Consider the following 5,669-nt stretch of genomic DNA (forward strand, 5'->3'; position numbering starts at 1 on the left):
TGCTCAGGAGCAGGAGAGTGAGGTGTTAGTGTTCAATATTTAGTGTTCATCTTTGTAAAATAAATATTTTCTGGTTCAAACTGATCTTGCATTTGAAATGTATTTTTAGAACACAACAGGGTAATAATAATATATATTTTTACAGTTGTTTTGGGGAAGTGGGACAAATTTGTCCTGAGGGAAACCAGTGTCCAGTGATATTGTAAATCTGCTACTGCATAAAACTAAAAAATGCATCCAAATCAGTGTTGCTACCAACCATTGAGCCATCTCAGGGCCTAGTAATAATAATAATCAAATACTGGTTGAAATGTGTTTTTTGGAAAATGTTAGTTTTCTTCCATAAAAGGGGTTAAAAATGGGGTTAAAAAGGGTTAAAAATTCCAAAAATATAATTCATGTTTGATATGTATATTTCAGGCAGAAGTAGTTTATAATGATTGGCTCATTTAAAGTGGAAAAAATTATGAATTTATAATAATTTTACACCCTTATGTGAGCCATGGGACAAATTTGTCCTGAGGGTAACCAGTGTACAGTGTTTTTGAAGATCCTCTGAGGGTTAAGAACACAGTTGAGTGAAGGAAGCAAAGACTTTATTGCATACTTTCTTGCTGTGGATGAAAGTACAGACATTGCACAGCTGGCCATCTTCATCCATTGAGTGGACTCCAATTTGCGCGTTACAGAGGAAATATTGGACATTAAATCGATGCACGGGACAACGACAGGAAAAGACATTTTTGAAAACATATGTCAAAGTGTAACCGATATGAAACTGCCCTGGGACAAACTTGTAGGACTGACAACAGATGGTGCACCCGCAATGTAAAAAAGAGTGGACTGGTGGGCAGAAGATGCGGGACAACCATGCAGGTGAGCTTACAGGTTATCACTGCCCCATACACCAGGAATCGTTGTGTGGCAAAGCCCTGAAAAAGGAACATGTTATGAGCACCATAACATGGGTAGTTAAGAGCCAAAGGTATGAATCACTGCCAGTCTTTTCTGGAAGAGATTGGCTTGAAATACAGAGATGTGCCGTATCATAGAGAGGTGAGATGGCTAAGCCGACAAAAAGTACTGAACAGATGTTTCGAGCTGCGTGAGGAAATATGTCAGTTTATGGAAAGCAAAGGGAAAGATGCAACAGAGCGCCGGGATAAAACGTTTCTGTGTGAGCTAGCATTTCTGTTCGACATCCTGAGCAATCTCGATGTGCTCAACCTGCAGCTTCAGAGGGGAAACTGTGTTATCACAGACATGTTAATAGTTGAATCGTTGGATTTTCATTGAAGGAAATCTTTTTTTTTGTTGTTTTGTTAGTGGCCTGTGAAAAAGGGTTTACACTGAAAATGAACTTGAAAGGCTAAAGATAAAGGCATAAGAATTTATTTTATTTAATTTTATTTGTTTAAATAGCAATAAGAAATGAATGCCATTAATGTTTTTTTATTTGAAATTTGATTTCTCCTGTGTTGATAATATTAAGCTTTGCTTGTTCCAAATTCAATGTTTAAGCAAGTTAAATTGTTTCCATATGAAAAGGTTTATCAATATACAGAGAAAAGGGAAAACAAGCTCAATTTTATTCAATATTTCAGTGTATTTGAGTTTGGCACCCCTGCTCTAGATACTTTATACACATGACTGCTCCCCCTCCTATCTATCCAATTACATCATTAAATTTGCAGATGATACTACAGTGCTTGTCCTCATCTTGGGTAATGAAGGGTCTGCATAGGAGGGAAGTACAAGATGTGGCAGTCTGGTGCCATGATTATAATATGAGCCTGAACGTCAGCAAAAACCAAGGAGATGATTGTGGACTTCCAGAGATCAGGACAGTATAACCACTCCCCGCTCTATATTAACAACAAGGAAGTGAAACATGTCACCAGCTTTATGTTCCTAGGCCCAACAGTGACAGAGGAATTGTCCTGGGACACCAACACAGCCTCTGTGATCAGAAAAGCCCAACAGCATTTCTTCTACCTGAGGAAACTGAACACAGAAAATCGGCCATACAGCAAGGAAAATCACTAGTTACGTTGTCAGACATCAACACCATCTCCATCTCCTGCTGCCTGAATCAATCTCATCAGATACTCATAGACTCCTTGTAATGATTATGTTTATTCTGCTTCCAGTATCATGCTTTTATTCTAACACCACTTTCTGTTACAGTGTCATTGCAGCTACGAACTCTTTACCCTAATCAATGACAATTGTTTGCACCTGTTGACACTCCTTTATAGGCAGCTTTCTCCTACCAGGAAGCTGCCAGATTGTTCTAACTCATGTTCAGACTCTCCAGCATTTTTTCTTGCGCCTGTTATTCCAGCTCTGACCCCGGATTGCCTTGTGACCACCGAGTACTGCCTAATCCTTCTGATTCTGTCTGTATTCTGTGCATCGACTTATGGACTTTCCTTATTGACCGTTCTTCTTGTGGACACCTTGGATGTGTGAGTTTGCTGGCTGTGACCCTGGACTGGATTATTGACCTGAGAGTGCTACATGTTGAATCAGACTCCTGCATTGTGTATCGTTTGTTTCTGACCAGTGCTCTGATTAAAGAGACAGTGTTCTGCTTATCCCCATCTGGCCTTATAACTGAGTTCACCATCGACATTATCTGCAGCTTTACTTGCCGATCATGACACTCCTCAAACCCTATCCACCTCCTTTGCCTACTGTTACCATCAGAGAAAAGGTTCAGGTCATGTTAAGCAAGGACCACCAGAATGCTCAACAGTTTCATACCACAAGACATAAGACTACTTAACAGCTGCCGTACACCCCATCCCCTGGTTACACATAAGTGAGCTGCGTCTGTGATCAGCAAAACATTGTTGAACACGCCCATATGTCCCTTATGCTTGGACTTTAGACGCATTTAACACTGTGCCCCATTTGAGGAAAATAGAGCCCTATGTGTTTACATGTCCTGTCATAGTGAGTGCCTTTCTCAAATGCTGTCATTTGTTGTTTGTTTTGGTTGGGTAGCTGTAGTTGATGCACACACGTGGGGCCCTTTCATTGTTTAACTGCCAGCACACACTTTCTAATGCTTTATTTCAAAATAGTTAAAAAGGTTTGTTATTTTGTCATGTCAATTTTGGAAATCGAAACCAGTTCCACATTACTGATGTCAAGTTCTTTTTAAGGAACCAACTCCTTCATGTTGACATCCATTCCACATCATAGCCAAACAGGAAATGTGAATGTACATTACACGGCATTGAATGTTGGCCACAGAACTGCAAGCGATAGAATGCATGCAGTAGCACAATACAAATGATGTCTCTAAAGGCATAATGTGGAAACATTTAAATCATTCACAGTCTAATATCATCATATCACACACCCCTAGTTATTATGTGTAATTTTTTAATGTGGATCTGGATTCCCAAACACCAGCTACAGCTCACCTCTGGCTACATCCTGTAATGACAGATGGTGCAGCCTGATGTGTACCAACACTGTTTGACCACCTTCTATGGCCATATCTATATCCAAATTCTGAGAACTAGTTTATTTATTTTATTTAAAAATAATCTTTCTAAATTATCACACATATTTCATGATACAGATAATTTTACAATAAATTATACAGAGTGAATTCCAGCAGATCAGTTGTGTATTTAAGGGTTAATTTTAAGTTGGTGTAGCCACTACAGAACATTTGGATGCCTTTTCTTGTGCTTCCCAGCCTATGTGCTTCTCAGAAAAATTGCAAATACACCTGCGATAGTGATAAGAGGTGGCCTGAGCAGATGTGATTTCTATTGTTATTTTGGGTCAAAGCAAGCACCAAAATTGCACTGCACTATCTAATCAGCATGCACACAGTCTTGACTGCGCCTCTCCTCCCACCTCAGCTGGCAGGAAAATACCAAAAACACCAATGTGCAATAAAAAGTGGACATGCATAATGACTGCAATTGAAGCAATGCAGAAAATTTTGCTGGCAGGAAATGGAGCCCAGTGTTTTTGTTTTGTTTTAGCAGGGAGACACTGCTAGCTTGGCTCAGTACAGGTAATAAAGGTAACAAAATCCACCTAATCCACAGAAAAAAGCTAACAACTTATGGTTTGAGGTTAGCTGTTTCTAGTCTCTAAGCTACGGTAACAAGGTACTGGTTGTAGCTTCATATTTAACAGACAAAGTAGAGTGGTAGACTATTGATCTTCAAGAACCCATATCATTGCTTATTAAGAAGCCAGTATTTGGGTTATTTGCCCATATGTTGCATGAAGATAGATATTTTTCATTTGTTTTTGCACCTTATAAGAAATTAACCTATAAATTATTGTAATTACTTCTGATTAAAAATGAATCCAGTCTATTGTTCATTGACAATCTCAGACTATAAAAAGCTCAGCTAAGCTTTGAACACTGGACTTTATCAGCTGCATTTAACCTTTTAAAGGCTGTCATAGCTCTGTGGTTGATCCTCTGCTTCTCTGACCCCTGTTACTGAATGTGATTGGCTTGTTTTCCCATATCATCCGTTTTAGAAAAACAGATTCTATTAATTTCATTTAAATCCAAATATATAATTACAAAGGTATTTACATCAAGTATAGCTGGCAGAATCATTAAGCAGCTGAAAATAATGCATAAAACGAGCTTGATTCGTATCAGTGACTGTATATAAATGACCTTGAGCTAAAAGTGATTGTCTGAACTGTTTTGACATCAGCAAATGTAGGCCTGAGCACCTGAGGGTTGGGTGCAGAGCTATTAAAGAACACACTGAACAAAGTTTATCAAGTGCACTGCTGAAACGGTGTCAGGAAACGGCCCTTATGGGGACTGTGGGTACTTTAATTACAGAGACAGGGCTGGATATTCACTAGTTTAAACTTTTAAAATGAGCTTTAAAGCCTCATGGGTGGTGATGTAAGAAAACAGGCTTTTCATTGTAAGAAAGTGTTTTCCAATGTTATATCTATGTATATTGCTACTACAGCAGTAGATACTTATGAATATTTTCTTGGAAATTGTCAGCAAACAATACAGCCAGCCATATGGGGGAAGTTCAGTTCAATTCAATTTACAACAACAGTTCTCAGGGCATTTGACATAATCAGGTCTGGACCTTACACTATTGTGTCATGATTCGGTTCTGCTGCTTCCTGTCATGCTTTTATTTTGACATTACTTCCTGTTTTTGTTTCACCTCAGTTTTGGTCTTTTTACTTTAATAATCACTCACATTAGTTTCACCTGCTCCTGATTGTTTGCACCTGTTTTCACCGCATTATAAGCAGCCTTTCCCCACCAGTCCCCTGCCAGATTGTTCTAGACTCCAGCTCTGACTTTCCAGCATTATTTGGTTTTGGTATTTTGTGTTTTGACCCGGATCATGTATTTTGACAATTCTGTTCTGCCTTGCCATCTTGTTTCGGACTGCTTTTATGTGTATCGGCTTAATGGACTTTCCCTTTGGACTATGAACTTTGGATTTCTTTGTGTTTGCTGGCTCTTACCATGGACTGTATCATCAATCTGTGTGTTTTGTGTGTTCACCGTGTCTTGTCTCATTTGTGTTAAGTGTTTGTGCTTCTAATAAAAAGACGGTTATTCACGTATCCTCGTCTGGCAATTTAATAGAGTTCACCCACAACATTATCGGCAGCTTCACTGGCCGTTCCTGACA

The 5,669-nt window shown here is 39.0% G+C and overlaps 1 protein-coding gene across 1 annotated transcript in view; it reads left to right on the forward strand.

The window, feature by feature from the left end:
- Positions 1-5,669, forward strand: part of LOC109970150 (piggyBac transposable element-derived protein 4-like) — an 11,830-nt gene that overhangs the window by 1,856 nt on the left and 4,305 nt on the right.

The sequence above is a fragment of the Monopterus albus genome, unplaced genomic scaffold (assembly GCF_001952655.1).
Source record: "Monopterus albus unplaced genomic scaffold, M_albus_1.0 scaffold191.1, whole genome shotgun sequence".
Classification (NCBI taxonomy): Eukaryota; Metazoa; Chordata; class Actinopteri; order Synbranchiformes; family Synbranchidae; genus Monopterus; species Monopterus albus.